The sequence below is a fragment of the Barbus barbus genome (assembly GCF_936440315.1).
Source record: "Barbus barbus genome assembly, chromosome: 40".
NCBI lineage: Eukaryota > Metazoa > Chordata > Actinopteri > Cypriniformes > Cyprinidae > Barbus > Barbus barbus.
In genome coordinates, this window is record NC_136718.1 from 12,767,957 (window position 1) to 12,787,210 (window position 19,254).

At 35.4% G+C, this 19,254-nt stretch overlaps 1 protein-coding gene across 1 annotated transcript in view; it reads left to right on the forward strand.

The window, feature by feature from the left end:
• kcnab2b (potassium voltage-gated channel subfamily A regulatory beta subunit 2b) overlaps positions 1-19,254 on the forward strand; it is a 67,779-nt gene that overhangs the window by 11,053 nt on the left and 37,472 nt on the right. The gene's annotated exons all lie outside the window — the stretch shown is intronic.

Consider the following 19,254-nt stretch of genomic DNA (forward strand, 5'->3'; position numbering starts at 1 on the left):
AAAATCAGTATGCTTAAAGCTCCACGTCCTAACATGTTCTGAGACTGAAACTTTTGTGTTAACAGCAAAGATTTGTAGAGGGGCGTTTCCAACTGAAACAGAAGATTTTATGCATTTTGGACATTGATTTACATGACAACGAAGTTTTGGGGGCCTGAAAGTACAAGTTTTTGAAAACAATACTGTTACTACAAAAACACTATTTTGGAAAACTGCGATGTCACGCTTATGTTTATTCCATGTTTAGTCTAAAGGTATGCGTGCCGGTGCGTTGTGTTTCTGCACCAACTAATGGCCTGGCATGCATAATACAGTTTTTTTTTTTTTGCCGTTTTCATGGTGAACATCTATGTGAACAGGGATTGTTTTGACAAAGTTGCTGTCTATAATTGAAACTTTAAAAAAATGCAGACTTGCAAAGGAAAAACTTGTGCAAACTGTGTGCAAATGTACCTTTAGTATTTTTAAGTTTTTATCTTTGGTATTCATTGTACTGTATATGTTGATATTTCCTGTAAAATTTTACTTCAGTCAGAGGAGCCTTAATTTCAACCTAAAAGACATTTTTGCCAAGTTGATGCAAGTATGGAGTATATACTTAAAATATATACAGTACTGTTGAAAAGTTTGGGGTCAGTAAGATTTTTTTTAATAGTTATATTCAGTAAGGATGCATTAAATTGATCAAAGTAACACTAAAGACATTTGTAATGCTACAAAAGATTTCTATTTCAAATGCATCTTCTTTTCTAATTAACAAAGCAGCTGTTTCAAACATTAAGAATTGTTTCTGGAGCATCATATCAGAATATTAAAATGATTTTTGAAGGACCATGTGACACTGAAGACTGGAGTAATGATGTTAAAATTTCAGCATTGCCATCACAGGAATAAATAACGTTTTAAAATCAAATATAATAGAAAACCGAGACATCTTTCATAATAAAAAATCTTACTGACTAAACTTAAACTTTGGTTTAGAAATTGTGTATACAAAATATTGTTATTATTGTAAAAGAATCTAAAAAGCTAAGAGTTCCCTGAGTGTTCATCACCAGCACAGATATATGTTCTCTATTTTCATCTTGTCAGAGTGATGCTTAAGCTCTTCCTGTTTCTGTTGAACTATTCCTGACATGAACATCTTACACAAAGCCATCTTGGTAGTGTAACTATTTCATAATGAGCACTGCTGAGTCATTTGAGAGAATACTGAACTGGTTTCACATGAGAGACGGAGGAACGCAGACTCGAACTGGCCTATGAAATGAGTTATATATTTAGCCTGGATGTGACATCACAGGCAAATGGTGTATGCTAAATAATAGATGCTACTGTTTTAAGGCACGCCTGGAGTCTTTAGTCACAGGGAAATGAAGGAAACGGCAAAGGTCGTAGCATTTTTGCTCTGTACAGAGAACTGTAATTAACACAAGAGCAAATAAGCCACTGTGTTTATACATTCAAAGCTAATGCGTTTCCTGTTTCACTCACCATCTACTATGATTAAATTTACGGTCTGCTGGGTCTGACTTCTACTTGAATACGTAACCTCTTTCTCGCTCTCTCTCTCTCCAACACCTCATTCACATCCCTATGGTCCTGAATTCATTGTCATCATTATCTAAAGTGGAATATTTCCACTTAAAAACAACAGTGACACACATTCACTTATGTGACATTTGCATTTAAATTATTTGTAGCACCTTATTATTAGAGTTTATCCTATGTGTGTAGAACTTTAAAAATTTTATTGAATTTTATTATTTGTATTGTTTTTTTTTTACGTAATTCAAAATGTATCAGATATTTTTAATTAATTTAAAATATTTTAATTTTATTTTATTTAGCAAGGATTTCCTCACTATACCATGAACAAGGTAATATGCAATGCTTTTTTGTTCTTCATTCTGCTTGGGATAGCTGAGTTGTACTTCTGAATTTTGTACTCGTACGAAACAGAGAACAAGCTAAAATGGCTTTTAGTACACTTTCTCGTGGTACAACATCAAAGGCTTTTAGAGCAAAAGCTGTCTTGATTAATTCATGTTTGCAGAGCATTCTGGCACTGCGATAGGTTTGCAAAAAATTCTCTCTGTGACATTCACCAGAGCGGGTGGTGTCTGTTGTTTTTGAGGGGAGGAGCTATTTTGCCGTTCACTAATTACTAAAGCTCATATTCAAAAGGCTCTCTGTTTAAGGAGGAAAACGGCAGTCTTCTTTAGTGTGCTGACCACCATTAAGTTGTCAGATGAGCAGTGTGGTGCAAAACCCGTACGTGACTCGACCTCCGAGGAACCGGGTAAGTACAAGGCTGGTACTTTAGCTGAACATGGGTCCCGCTTGAGGATGTTGCATGGTGATCCCGCTCACACCCACAGTCCTATCTCAGGTTAGAGGCATTAGTGTGATGGGGGAACGGAGAGCAGGGCTTACATCCACAGACTGTCTTGGTCTACTGTAAGCCACTGCATCATGATGTTTTAGTTATGAGAGTAAAGAAGGTCGGTTTGCCTCATACTGAGTCACTTTCTTCCCACTGTGGAGCTTTTGCAGGATAGAAAGATAAACTAAGCTGTGATGAATGAGCAGAGGGTGTAATGTTGCAGATTTGGTGGATTTTATCTCTGACTTGATGAGATCTAAAGCCAGATTCTACTTTTGTGATGGGAGAAATGCCATATTGGACCAGGATTGTGTCTTCAGTGGAGACTCACTTGAGGTGTGGATTCAAATGATTATATCTGAATAAGCATTATTGTATATACAGTACATGCCTGTACATGCTGTCCTGACTGCAGTGACACTAGTGGCATTTTCTAACAGGTGTTCTAAAATAAAATGTTCTGCACTGAATTCAGCTGTCATATTTAATAACAAGAAAGCATCTCTTTTTAATGATGTGACTTGGATGTTTGTTGAGTAAATTATTCAAATATGTCATAGGCAAGGGATTCTTGTATATTGGTTTAAATGGATTTCTGTTGTCGTTTGTCAGCAGAGCACCAGTCAGTTTGACATTGTTTGAGCAGTGACTATTTTCAGCATGACAATCTTACAAAGATTTAGACCTGTGATTTATTAGTTGATTATTCATCAAAACCACAGATAACAGCATCAGGCCACTTCACTTGTTTTTTTTTTTTCACACTCTCACTAGTTTCTCACTAAATTTGTCCAACTAAAAATGTCTAGCATACAAAATGTATACATGTGCATCACAGAAGAATTTCATTTTTCTTTTTTTTTTTCAAAGTGTCATTTCCAACACATTTGAAATTATATGGTAGAAGGCTAAATTCATAGTTAATATTCTATGTATTCTTAAAACACAATAAAAAAATAAAATAAGTATCTGTTGCATAATTTGACAATTGCAGCTTAATTGTAAATAATTGGAATATAATTGTAATTTTTAAATGTTTTTTTTTCTTTCTTTGTTTTTGTCACTCAATCATCATGTTCTTCTCTAACATTGTTGTCCCTTTGGTAACTCCGCTCACCAACATTACAAAATTTGTAGAGGCAAAAATTGTTCTGTGTGGCAGAAACATCACATCAAAAAGCCAGTCATAAAATTCAGATGATTTACAGTATTTTGAAAAATTGGTTTAATTCATTTTCAAACAATAAATATTAAAATTATTGCAAAATATACTATTTTATATATCACTATTGAATATTTTTATATATTTTATAAACTATTAATATAAGTTTAAGCATGCAATAATTAATATTTTTAAGGTGGATTTTAAAGGTGCCATAGAATGAAAAACTGTCTTTACCTTGGCATAGTTAAATAATAACAGTTCTGTACATGGAAATGACATGCAGTGAGCCTCCAACACCATAGTTTCCTCCTCCTTATGTAAATCTCGTGAATAAAAAAGACCACTGAAAAACAGGCGAATCAGAACATATCACCGACTGTGACGCAACAGTCGGGATCACTACGCCCCCAACATTTGCATAAACCCACCCTTGTTCGAGGCCAGCCGCCAGCCGAACCATCAGACAACAGCGAAAATGGCAGACCATGGAAATACATGTTATGTTCCAGACTGTGCAGGGGATGTGAAGTGCAGGGATGGGTTGGTGTCTGTATTCAGAAAGGCACGGAGAGCAAATAATGCGTTCTACTAAAATAATGCGAGCCACTAAAGGGACAATTGCTAGCCGTAGCCTGTTACACTGCAGTACATAAGATTTCACTCACCACATAAACAGAGTGAGGAGAGATGAGGATGATGGCGTATGATTTACAGATCCTGAACACCACTGACAAGCCTATTACTTGCGCGTATTACTATGCTTACGGTAATTGTAGGTAATTGCTTTTCATTCTAGATGCCCAGAATTGAGATGTAATGACATTTTTCGTTATTTTTTCTGTTTGTTTTATGTACATCTGCTTAATATTCGTGTTATTTATTGCTGTCTTTGTATCTGTATTAGGCCTACTATATTCTTCTACCTGCATTTCATTGCAAGATTCGTAGAAAAGGAGATATGGGACATTCATCGATTTAGAGGGGTATTACGACCCCGTTTCTAATAAGTACAAGAAATGAATGGTCAGTTCTTATATGGGACGTCCCATACTATATGCATACCTCATATGAATCCATTTTACTGCAGAATTTTCAAGATATGGGACATTATTTGATTTAGAGGGGTATTAAGACCCCATTTCTAATAAGTACAAGAAATGAATGGTCAGTTCTTATAGAGAACATCCCATACTATTAAATGTAATAATGTCCCATATCTCGAAAACGCCGCAGTAAAATGGTTTCATATGAGGTGTGCATATAGTATGGGACGTCCCATATGAGAACTGACCATTCATTTCTTGTACTTATTAGAAATCGTGTCTTTATACCCCTCTAAATTGAATAATGTCCCATATCTTGAAAACGCTGCAGTAAAATGGTTTCATATGAGGTGTGCATATAGTATGGGACGTCCCATATAAGAACTGACTATTCATTTCTTGAACTTATTAGAAGTTAGGTCTTTATAGCTCTCTAAAGTGTAATAATGTCCCATATCTCAAAAATGCTGCAGTAAAATGGTTTCATATGAGGTGTGCATATAGTATGGGATGTCCTCTATAAGAACTGACCGTTCATTTCTTGTACTTATTAGAAATGGGGTCTTTATACGCCTCTAAATTGAATAATGTCCCATATCTTGAAAACGCTGCAGTACAATGGTTTCATATGAGGTGTGCATATAGTATGGGACGTCCCATATAAGAACTGACTATTCATTTCTTGAACTTATTAGAAATGAGGTCTTTATAGCTCTCTAAAGTGCATTAATGTCCCATATCTCAAAAATGCTGCAGTAAAATTGTTTCAAATGAGGTGTACATGTAGTATGGGATGTCCTCTATAAAAACTGACCATTCATTTCTTGTACTTATGAGAAATGGGGTCTTTATAGTCCTCAATGTAATAATGTCCCATATCTCAAAAATGCTGCAGTAAAATGGTTTCATATGAGGTGTGCATATAGTATGGGACGTCCCATATAAGAACTGACCATTCATTTCATCTACTTATTATTAGAAACGGTGTCGTAATACCCCTCTAAATCGATTAATGTCCCATATCTCCTTTTCTACGAATCTTGCAATGAAATGCAGGTAGAAGAATATAGTAGGCCTAATACAGATACAATAACAGTAATAAATAACACGAATATTAAGCAGATGTACATAAAACAAACAGAAAAAATAACAAAATATCATTACATCTCAATTCTAGAATGAAAAGCGTTCCCTCTGTGTTGGTCCTGAAACCGTAAGCATGGTATTACGAGCGCACCTACTTTCAAATGCGCCTGGCTTGACCGTGTTTTTCTGAACTGCGGCTGGCTTGACCGCGGTGCGATCGACCGATCGTTCAAAAGCAGTTTCAATGCCTCGCATATGTAACGGCTCCCTGATGACCGCATTTTATATACAGTATAATTACCCGATGATATAACTGCGAGAGAAAGTATTTAAATATATATTTTCCTCCCTGTGTTTCCTTCTTGCTGTGTTACTGAAATGAGCCGCACCAATCAGAGCAGAGCTCAACATTGAGCAGCACTGTGAAACAGCCAATCAGAGCAGAGCTCATTATTATTCATGCCTCTGCCAAATAAGCCAATAACAGACCGTTTCATTCTAGGGAGAAATCCTAGGGTTGTAAATGGACATGTAAAATCGTTTCTGGAGATTTTTTGCCCTTACCTAAGCCACATACCTTCCATGTTGATATCAGAGAACAATTTAAAATACTGTATCAATGGCATTCTATGGCTTAACTTAACTTTAAATAAGTTTACAATTGTGACCTTTTTAGTCTTATCAATGAGTAGTAAAAAAGTGATGAAGGCATGATAATTGTAGTGTGTTCTTTATGTAACAAAGTAACTGAAAAACAAAATTGCTGATATTAATTTTAATTAAAAAAAATCAACCTAAATCGACCCAAAAACTAATCAGCATCTTACGTAAAAGTGCCCAAAGTTGAAGAAACATTAATATAGACACATTTTATATTTAGGCCTCTTATGATGTTGCTGTACCACAAATGAAAAGTACATGATGTTTACTTTTAGGATTCTGGCCTTTGTTGGGGTCAGTGCTAGTCTATATTTTGACCGTCATACGTTAGGCTGATTTAACTGACTGGATCCTGGATAGTTTTGGCATTTGGGTTCTCCAGAACAACTGCGGCAGGCCTTACAGCATTCTTCACGCATGCCTGAATGTCCACTTACCTCAGCATTCTTCACGCATGCCTGAATGTCCACTCACCTCAGTTGCTTGATCACGCATGTGTATGGAAGAATACAACTCCCACTTGACTTTACTCTATGAAGATCAGCCCGTTAAAACTGGCCGTTGTATTGGAGTCCCACAGGAGAAGAGGGGCCAGGAGGGTGGTCTCTGAATGCGGTGTTGATTGCCATGGGAGGCGGGTACTATTTAAAGCCAGAGCTCTGACCTGCAACAGTCTGCTGGTCTCTGTCATGCCACTCGCTTCACTCTTCTGTCTGTGTGTGTGAGACCCAGTCACCTGGTGGTAGGGCATGTTTGCCACTCACAGAAGCAGTTTGACTGAGTTGCGGGTCGGGCATGCTGGCCGCCGCCTCAGTCGCCAACACAGTGTCCCCCCCGAACCCCTGCAGATCCCCAAGAATGGGCCGCCGGGGAACAGCATACGGAGGAGCAGCAGCATTAGCAGCGGCAAAATGCTGTCCTTGTCCTTCAGCGAAAGCATGCGGAGCGACATCGACCGCTACCTGTCTGACCAGGGCCTGTACCCTTTGCGGCAGGGTGGGGGGGAACTGGGGGAGATTAGGAGTCTGCGTGAGGTGCGGGCGGCCGCCCAGCTCAAAAACCTGGAGGACTTTCTGAGGACCAATGGAGTGTCTCTACAGGAGTCCATCTCCTTCCAGACTGGGATGAGGTACAGGTAAGGGCCACAGAGGATGCAAGTCCTGCTTTTAAATCTGGGATTGAGTTTCACAAATGATTAGTGATTGATTGATTGATGCTGGATAGGAATGTGGCTCCCATGTTAATCAAGGTTCATAATTATTTGTGAAGATGTGCTTTCTTTACTGGTAAGTTACTAGTTGGTCTTTCAACCAGTGAAATTTATTATTTATATGATATATATTTTGGATTATATTGAATTTTTATATTTTAATTTCAGTTTAATTTATGCAATTATCTTATGCTGTTCTCATTTTATTAGCTTTTCTTTTTTTAAGTTTGAATAATTTTAGTACTGAAGTAATATCTTTTTAATTCGTTTTTAGTTTTGTGTTTGAAGTTTAGTTGAATTTACATACTTTTATGTCATTTTATTCTTTTTTTTTTTAAGTATTTCTAAATGGCTTTATGCATTTCAGTTTTAATAATTTTACTGAATTTATTTTCTTAAGCTGTTCTCATTTTATTAATTTTTTAAAAATATATTTCTAAATCGCTTTAATTTGTATTTCAGTTTGTTTTTTGGGAGTTTTTTTTGGCGTTTTTCAGTTATTTGGCAAGTGAAATGTTTTAATTTTTGTGTAAATTTTTTTAAAATCTTTTTTCAAGCTTTTTATATTGATATTTTTTATTACATGTTTTATGTTTAATTATAAAAAATTAATGTAGAAAATATCATATAAATATACAAAAAATATATTTATTTCTAATTTTATTTTATTTTATTTCAACTTTTTCAATGACCAAAATCGAAGTTTGTTTGTAACAATAATAACACTAGCTGTCTTTTTTGGATGAACGTTTTCTAGCATGGTTATGCTGGTCTGTTCGGCAGGAAAGTAACCTTTTTGATAATAATTTTTACACCAATCTTAGTGTACTGCATACATATTGCCTGTTGGTCTATTAGACTATTGGTTGTCACTTTGGAGGTGTGATGTCTTGTTTTGGCCCGTGTTGTGTGTATCTAAGTCACCCGGAGAGAATAGCAAGTGTTAAGCAGAGACTGAAGCGGGGTCTGAACCAGCTGTGTGATTTGGATTAAGTGCTTTGCTTTTATAAGCCATTGGGAGGGCATTGGTCCCACGATGGCCTGCTAGTATAGTGTTTTCGGTCTTTATATGACTGTCCTGTCAGCAACAGATCAAGCATATCATGATACTTAGAAATGGTAAGTGTTTTTTGTAAATGATGCATTGCTAGTCATTGTTGTTTTAATGCTACAATCGTAACACTTTTCAATTCATTAACATAAGGTCTCATTTATTAGCGTTACAGTTTGAATATTGCAATGAAGTATGAATTTGCTAACATGAATAAGAAAAAGTGTATTTTACCTATCAATTTAATATTTTTCTAGTTTAGTCTTTTCATAATATATAATATATAATATATATTTAATATATTAAGAAAGGACTATAATAATATATTTAAAGGGGTCATCAGATGCAAAATTCACTTTACAAGTTGTTTGAACATAAATGTGTGTTGGAAGTGTACACAGCCATCCTATAATGATAAAAATCCACCCAGTGTTTTTTTTTAAATCCCTATTTTAAAATCCCCTTTCTCAAATCAGGCTGTTCTGAGATTCCTGTAAGAATGATGGAGTTCTGTACAGGATTACATTTGTTTTTGAAAGGAATGCGCTCCCTGATCTACCTAAATGCATCTGTGTTTGCGCGAATCATTCGTGATCCAGCTTCACCTACAGAAGAAGTGAGCATAAGGGTTTTTAATGAATCTTTGCAAATCGCCTTTCCTAAAAATGTGCTAATTAGTAAGTTTCACGATGAATGCGGCTAAAGTAAACAGTTATTCAGAGAGCGGCTCAGAAGAGAGGGGCGGGGTCAGCAGAGCTCATTAACATTTAAAGGAAATTGCTTCCAAACGGCTTGCTCTGACCAGAGCTGTTTTTGACATTTAAAAAGGTATTTTTTTACACTACCATTGAGAATTTTTAACCAAACTATGTTGCAGACTTTTCATTAAGACCTTAAAGTATCATATCAACTTGTGGAAAATGGGCATCCGATGACCCCTTTAATATAAATCCATATCTTCATAATGAGTTTGCAGTGCGAAAAGGAAATTGTCAAAGACCAGATATTTACTGCCTTGTGTTATCTACCAATCAGCATGGTTGTTAGGCAGAACTTAAACCTATCAGATTGAAAAGTGAAAGAGGGAATAATTTAAATAAATTGTCATTTTGAGTTTTTTTAAAACTTTAATTTGACAGATTTTGTTGCCGGATAAATTAATTAAACATACCTGTTTGAGTTATAATGGCAAAACATGGTATTTTAAGTAAAGTTAATTTGAGGACCTGATTTACAACATTAGGGTTTACAGTGAGTGTAGTAAATATTTCATTGTAAGTTCGTTAACTAAATTTACCAAATGATAGGCTATCTTATTACATTGTTACCATTTTATAAATATACTATTGTTCATTGATCATGTTTGTTCACAATAGGCTACATTAAATAATGGAATTATTTAATGTATTATGACCAAATTTGATCAATGTGATCAGTCATATTGTTCAAATAACGCTAATAATTTTTCCATTTTTAAAATGTTAAAACCTAGATAAATAAATGCTCTAAATTCATCCATTGTTAGTTCATAATACCCAATGTATTAATTAATGTTAATGAATTGAACCTATAAAGTGTTACCAATACAATCTTAAATCATAAATAGCCTAATTTCCGTGTAAATGTGTATTGTGTTGTTTTTGCAGTGCTCCCTGTGGAGGCTTTTGGAATTTGAGAGACATAATGTCTTTGCACTGATGATCAGGGACAGTTGGTTTTTTGTCAAAAGTGGTGTAGAATGTCAGCAGTCTGCGTCTGTGTCTTCCAGTTTGGATCAAAGATTGCTCAGTGTGTGACACATAATTGCACAGATGATTCAGTTACAGAAGATAATAGCACAACTAATCAAATGGCTTTAACAAACACAAACGGTGGAGCGAAGGTATCACTCAACACACAAAATGTGCTGTTTTTAGTCACATTCTGAATCTGCATCGATTAAACAAAGCGTCATGAGCAAGTGGCTTGCCAAGTGAGAAATATAAATGATCTTCCTGCTAAAATATCCACTGTTTACAGTTTTCACACTACACAGGATCATTTCATAACAGTGTTGATATTCACAGCCTGGTATGTTGTTGCTGAATTGTTGAAAGCAGTTGACTATTTTCTACCTGCCACATGCTCTCATACATCTATATCGGTCTATTTAATCAGTAAGTCCGTCATCAACTTCCTTTACCGTCCTTTTTGCCTGTGTAGATTTAAATAGTCTCTGTGTTGTCATGTCTAAACAGTCCCAAGCCTTTTACTAGCGACTATCATGCCATGAAAAGCAGCAGCCAGGTCTATTCAAGTCCAAACATCTCCAATATTTGCATTTTATATATTGCCTGCGGAATATACGGCTACTTTTAAATGGTTGTAATTGTAAAAAAAAAAAAAAAAAGTGCTTTGTGGGTCAAATCCCATCTCATTTGCTGGCATTAACCTAATGATCTGCTGTGCCAGGTTTGTCCACCAGATGGCAGAAAGTGCACATCATCTTGGCATCATGTGTGCTGTGAAGTCTGTGTCTGTCAAAAACAGCACTTACCAGTCCATCTGTAGTTAATGTCATTTGTCAAGATCAGTTCTCATAGAATTACATATTTATAACCTTACATTTTGAGATGACATTTTTATGGATTTCAGTTCTATGATTGATTGTTTGTCCCAGAATCCAACCATAGTCCGATAGATAGCACATTGCAATTAGCTGGCATCCCAAGACTCCAGGACTTGAATGTAATCAGTTAGCCATACAAGAGTAATAATTAATAACTAATTAGTACTGTGCAGGAGGGAGTTGGAGCCCCTGCCTCTGTCTCTCCCTCTTTCTTTCTGTCCTGCAGAACTAATGAGACAGGCCTCTTTTCTGCTCTACTTCCTCTTCAATTAAAGGCCGCTGCTCATTCTGTCTCTTTGTTTTTCCTTCTGTGTTTCCCTTTTATTTTTTATGTGGTATTTCCCCATAGGGAATGAACTCTGGATTAAACATGCATTTACATAATACAGCCTGGATTATACATAAATGCATACACTGGTAGCCAAAAGTTTGGAATAATTACCATTTCTTTAGTGAAATCAGCATATTAGAATGATTTCTGAAGGGTCATGTGACACGTGATCATGTGAAAATTCAGCTTTGCTTGCACAGGGTTAAATATATTAAAATATATTAAAATAGAAAGCTGTTATTTAAAATTGTAGTGATATTTCACAGTATTACTACATGTACATACTTTTTTATCAAATAAATTCAGCCTTGGAGAGCATAAGAGACTTCTTTTAAAAACATAAATCTATATTCCAAACTTTTGGTTGGCAGGGTATATACTACACATACGGTGAGGGTTAATATTAACATGAATTTAATGTCTTTGTATTTATGTCCCATTTTAATGCAGCAGCACTCAAGCGGCATGCACTTCATGGATTGAGAGTCATCCAAAGAGCATCTTGTGCATCAATAGGAAAAAAGGAAGGGGAGAAGAGAATAAATGCGTTATCATGTCCTCCAGTCTAGCATAATCTCAGTACATCAGACTAATTGAGATAATCACATTATGGAAATAGAGCTTTCTGCAGGCCGATACCAAGCTAAAGACGGGCCCATAAAACATGCATCACTGGGCCTGGATTAGACGGTGCTGTAAAACTGTCTTGAATGGATTGGGTTCCATCACATCTTTGTCTTCCCTTTATATGAAGACAAAGATGAGCTTTTGTGTATGATTTATATCCCCTGTCTGTTGAAGGTCAGAAAGAAGGATTCTTAGTTTCTTCCAAGGTCTCTTGGCATAATTTTTTCCTTGGCACTTTTGCTGATTGTAAGTCTTTTTGTAAGGATGATTGTAAAGTATTTTATTCTTTGTAAAGCTTTGTGAAAAGTGCTATACAAATACATTTTCATTTCATTTAATTGTTACTGCTATGGAAAGAATATTTCATATAAATCCTGCATAAAAGGCTGTGCATTTGAGCTGAATAAGTTATTCTATCAAACAGAGTAAATGCGAATATGCATTCCTGCTTTCCATATGAACATAAAAAATGTGGCTATACTTTAACTACTATGTGATAAAAAAATATCTGCATGTAATTTCATCTATAATACACTGTTGACCATTCCTATGCACTGTATTCCACATTTAATAGGAAGTATAAATCTAAAGTGTTTTTAAGTGCATAAGTAGTTAAAGACACCTAATATTAAGTGGGACCAAATGTGCTTATAAAATGTAAAAGTCTAATCTAAACTTCATTGATTTATTCTGTTCTTTCCACTATTCAGTAGTGCTGATGGACAGGCAGTCTCCTGCTGTCCCCTCCAGGTCTGCTCTGTAAAAGACCAGGCTGTATGAATTCAATTTAAAGAAAGTGCAGTTAGCTTTTTTTTAGAGCATCTAGAAGATGGAGCGATGGAGCAATGTGAGAGAGAACCGCAGGCGCTGTAGCTGTGAATTAAGCTGCTCATGCTCTATTTTGCTTTTTTCTATTTAAGTAAAAAAAAAACATAGCCTACAAATAATTTTATTTATTTTATTAGCAATACAAATACAGATACTGCAAAATGAGATTGAAAAAAAAAAAACTTGAACACACACTAGAAAACAATTAAAACTTAATTCTAAACTAATTTAAAAGCATTACACACATTTTCGGTTTGTTTTCTGCCTTTTGAGTTTTCACATGTACACATAGATGTTCTTATGTACTTGCAAAAATCTATTATTTTCTGCAAATGTTAATATTTTTGCGCATGCAAGAAAAATTTCATGTGCATAAAAAACGTTTGTTAATTTGAATAATATTTATTCATTTTACATCAGTGGTTCTTAAGGCAAAGATCCAGTGGGCACTAATAGGTATTCAAATTATTTTTAATTTAGTTATATTAACATAATCTTAATTAAAATGCTAAAAATTGTGTAAAACATTGAACTGACTTTTTTAGTTTATTTTTATAACAACAGCTACGAGGAGACCTTTGAATATTGTCTTGGACAAAGCAGGGGGACTTTTTGAGAACCTCTGATTTATCATACTCTTCACACATTTCTTTATGTACCACATGAACATGTCCTCACATGTATCAGGACAGATGTCAGATTTGCAATATCTGCACCTTCTTAAATGTGTAAGGAGTTTCTTTATTCCTTTGGAGCTGTGATTTGCGCTTTTGTGTCATCATTAGCGGAAAGAAAGCTTATGGAATTGCAATTTTCTGCAACATGTTCATTTTAATTTGTTGATCATTACACTCTTAATTTTCCTTGCTTTGCAGACCAGCTCAGTGCCACTGAATTTCAGCAGCTGGTATATGTAGCTGTAATTGCAGTCAGTGCTTTAATGCAGTAATTGCTATGCTGTCCACCTGGTGTGTTACTGCCTGCTCAGGCTCTCACACATCAAAAACTACTAAAAATCAAATGAGATTTAGTTTTGTTTTTTCTATTCTCGTCGCTTGTCTGTCTACATGTCTCAAATAAATGTTTGTTCCACTTATAATCTCTGAAACAGACCCTCTAACACATGTTACAGCTCTAGTATGTAACCACACAGCGTTTGACATTGAGTGGCAAAGCAGCTGCTCTCTGCTACACTGAGTTCGATTTTGCATTAGAAGTCTGCTCGCTTCATCATTGGGAGCAGCGGGGATGTTACAGTCTAATGAGATGTAGCATGTGAAAAAGACAGCTTATATTAAATCTATTTATTTATGGATTTTGCATGAGTTGTGTACTATATTGGCAGGCACATTTTCTGAGAAGCCTGTCGTGTGCGTTCGTGTGTGTGTGTGTGCACTTAAGTCTCTTTAATGTCATCAGGACTGCAGAGCTTTAGGATATGTTGAGTCTTTTACAGTAACCTTCAGGGCTCTGACAGAACAAAGTTATAAGTATACATGAGAAGCGACTTTATGATTGCCTGCTTGTGTTTTCCCTTTTTTGGTTTGGTGGTTTTATTTTAGATAGAGGAGTTGATGCATAATATGTGCATTAACTTTTTTTATTCACTTTAAAGAAACAGTTCTTGAAAATTTGCTGAAAATGTACTCACCCTCAGGTCATCCAAGATATAGATGCATTTGTTTCCTCATTAAAACAGCTTTGGAGAAATTTAGCATTGCATCACTTAGATCCTCTGCGGTTGAATGGGTGCCGTCAGAACGAGAGTCCAAACAGTTGATAAAACATCACAGTAATCCATGTGACTCCAGTCCATCAATTAAGTTTCAAGTTCAAGTTTATTTGTATAGCGCTTATTACGATACAAATCGTTGCAAAGCAGCTCTACAGGAAATTCACTTTCCACAATATATTTATATATTGCAGAACCTTAATATATTTAACTTATGGCAAAATTTGGTAATTCTGTATGTTGTCTGAGCATTGGCATCCTCTGAGGTCCTCTGAGGGGTTGGCATTATCTTTTCTCAGGTGTTCGGTCATCTCAGATCATTTAAGGGTTGGATCCAGACTGAAGCTTCTGTAATTCCTAGTTACCACGGGATGTTGATCCAGTGACAGAAACAGAGAAACAAATAGAGACATAATTAGCGTAGCTGCTGTTCCATCTAAGCAAAAATGATTTGTTCAACCCAAGCTAAAGAATAATAATAATGTACATTTGATCAGATATAACTACAGTACAAGATTATAAGATGCATTATGTGAAAGCTAAAGAGATGTGTCTTTATTCTAGATTTAAACCGATAGAGTGTGTCTGAACCCCGAATGTTATCAGGAAGGCTATTCCAGAGTTTGGGAGCCAAATGTGAAAAAGCTCTACCTCCTTTAGTGGACTTTGCTATCCCAGGTACTACCAAAAGTCCAGAGTTTTGCGACCTTAGGGAGCGGGTTGGATTGTAGCGTGGTAGAAGACGAGTTAGGTACGCAGGAGCTAAACCATTTAGGGCCTTATAGGCAAGTAATAATATTTTGTAAATGATACGGAACTGAATAGGTAGCCAGTGCAGAGACTGTAAAATTGGGGTAATATGATCATATTTTCTTGACCTGGTAAGAACTCTAGCCGCTGCATTTTGGACTGTAGCTTGTTTATTGAAGATGCAGGACAACCACCTAGCAGTGCATTACAATAGTCCAGTCTAGAGGTCATGAATGCATGAACTAGCTTTTCTGCATCAGAAACGCGTAGCATGTTTCGAAGCTTGGCAATGTTTCTAAGATGGAAGAATGCTGTTTTTGTAACATGGGAAATATGATCTTCAAAGGACAAGTTGCTGTCTAATATAACACCCAGATTTTTGACTTTAGAGGACGTAACAGTACATCCGTCTAGTTGCAAATTGTAATCCAAGAGATTCTGTGTACTGTTTTTTGGTCCAATAAGTAATATCTCGGTCTTATCTGAATTTAATTGGAGGAAATTATTGGTCATCCAATCTTTTACATTTTTTACACAATCTATTAGCTTAGATGAGAAGTTTCATCTGGTCTTGTTGAGATATATAGTTGAGTATCATCAACATAACAATGAAAACTAATCCCGTATTTTCTAATAATATTACCAAGGGGCAACATGTATATTGAAAATAGCAGAGGATACCTAGGACAGATCCTTGTGGTACTCCATACTTTACTGGTGATAATTGAGATGACTCCCCATTTAAATGAACAAAGTGGTAGCGATCGGACAGGTAGGATCTAAACAATCTTAAAGCCTGCCCTTGAATACCAGTATAGTTTTGTAATCGATCTATGAGTATATCATGGTCTATAGTGTCGAACGCAGCACTAAGATCAAGTAATAACCGCCAGCTTGAATGGTTTTGGGACGTGACCTAAAGATAACGATGAGTTAATAATATTGAGAAGCGGTTTCTTCTGCTACAGGTAACAACTCTTTCAGTAGTTTAGTGGGTACAGGATCTAATAAACACGTTGTTGGTTTAGATGCACCGATAAGTTTATTTGGCTCTTCCTGTCCTATAGTTGTAAAGCACTGCAGGTTTTTTTGGGTGCGATGAATGAAGCTGAAATACTAGACGCAGTAGAATCTACATTTGATATTGTATTTCTGATGTTATCTATTTTATCAGTAAAGAAATTCATAAAGTCATTACTATTAAACTGTGAGGTAATATTTAGATCGGGTGGCGTGTGTTTATTTGTTAATCTAGCCACTGTGCTAAATAAGAACCTTGTATTGTTTTGGTTATTATCTATAGCTGGACATACTGTTTTTCCACGCAATTCTAAAAACTTCTTGCAAATTAACGTCTTGAAGTGAGAAAATGTGTGTTTGTAATAAACAAATTTATGAAGACGTTTTTAACTTTGAACTGTTGACGAGTCCTCTTTCCATAATAGGTTCTCTAGCTGTCTCATCTGAATCAGGAGAGAAATATGCACAGATCAAGCACTGTTTACAAGCAAAAACTTTTATGGACTCGTATTTTGGCCAGAAGTGATGGTTTATGTTAAAATGGCTTAATGGTAGATTTGTTTCTTATAAACACGCAGCTTTTCGCACAAGACATTAATTGATGAGGAGTTGTGTGGATTACTTGTAGATTATTGTGATGTTTTTATCAGCTGTTTCAACTGATTTTGAATTTGAGCTCTTAAAACTGGAATCCACTGTAATTAATCTTCTGAGAAGATATGAGGTTTTTTTTCTGTATGGTTGAGTCATCATCACTGATCTGATAAAGCTCTTGTTTGAGTCCTGCTGAGAAGCCTCAAGCAGAATGAGTTGGCACGCTCTTTTCTTCAGTTCTCCTGTACTCAGGGCTGAGCACTCTTGGTTCATGGGTAATTCACAGCATTAACTGCCACAATTAATGTTCAGGCCCTCAGAAAGTGTGTCTTACAAAGAGCTGATAGAGGTTTTGTGTGCTGTATGAACCTCTTAACAGACTTGAATCTGCAGTTCACCCCAAAATGAAAATTGACGTTATTTCCTGTTGAACACAAAAGTATAATTGTTACAGCTTTTGACATTAAAAAAACCATCATAAAAGTAGTATGCTAGTAATAGACCATATGTAGACCATTTATTCAGCTTGCCAGCATATGTAGGGCCCTATAAAAATATATATATATATATATATATATATATATATATATATATATATATATATATATATATATATATATATATATATATATATATATATATATATATATATATATATATATATAATTTTATTTTATTTTTTTTTTTTTTTTTTTTCAAATTCATTTTATTTTTTCCAAATTAAATTTGTCCTTAAAATTTAATTTAAATTTTAATAATCAAAAGCATCTCTAAATAATTGATTGTATTAAAAAAAAACTTTTTTTGCTTCTTTTTTCCCCACAGAAATACTGTATTCTGTATTATATAAATTTTTTTCTGGTAAATAAATTCTAGTAAAAAAAACAATTCTGGTAAATAATTCTTAAAATATTGTTTTATTATTAGTAGTAGTGCTAGTAATTAATTACATTAATATACACTCTAAAAATGGTGCTATATAGCACTAAAAGTGGTCCTTTGGCTTGTAATCATATAGGTGAACCACTTTTGCCACTTTTGGTGATTCAGTGGTTCTTTCTTTGGCATGACTGAGGGGCTAAATAGCACCGCTACCATATACAGAACCTGTTAAGCTCCTGTATGGTTCTTTACCGGTTCTTCAGTGGATCTTTGGGGTGATTTAAGGTGCTATATAGCACCATTGCCATACAAAGAACCTGTTAAGCCCCTTTAAAGGTTCTTTACGAGCCAAAGAACCACTGTTGGTGCTGTTTAGCACCATTTTTGTTGAAGAAATGCAATGCAATAGGACACCTCTTATTCTACATAGGTTCTTAAGGTTCTACATAGCACCATTTGACAAAGGTGCTGTATAGCACCTTTAAAGATATGGTGCTATATAGCACCAAAAATGGTTCCCCTATGATTACGAGCCAAGAACCACTTTTAGTGCTATATAGCACCATTTTCTTAGTGTATTTCTGTCACCGTTTCAAGTTAAAATGAATTTTTAGTTTGATGGGTTGCTGTGAAGACCTTAAGTTTCTGTTTGTAGTCTATATGATATAATAATAGTTTTTCTTCAAAAGAAATGGTAAATGCTCATGAAGTGACTCTCAGAGCAGTTCTAGAGATTGTTCATGTACTCATATATTGAGGCAGCAGAGGCTGAAAATGAAACCACACGTCTGTGCCATTCACACAAAGACATTCATATTTAAATAGTATTTTGTGGCTTAATATTCACATACACTAGTATCGTGTTTATCGCTTTTTGTAAGAGGTACTGACCTCCTTTTGATGTACCCATCCAAAATTATGTGACATAATGCTTTATACAGTAAATTCTATTTTTATGACAGGATTCCGTGTTTCTGTCTGCATTTTCCGCATCGTGGAAATCATAGGGCCCTACATACTGTATGGATAATGATCACCACTGAATAATTCCTCAAATATTTTTGGTTGGAACCACATGAGTAAATACTGGTAGAAGTTTGAGTTTTGGATGAACTACTGTTTTAATCCACAAAGTTGTGAATATAATGAAGATGAGAGTGTCGTTTGTAGCTCTGAGAGGTAATTGTTAGGTGTTTGCGTGAGCTTATGATGAGAGCTGGAGCCCTGCGGTGAAGCTTACTGTGGAGAGACTGAGCTCTGCTGTGAGGTGGTAGATGATTG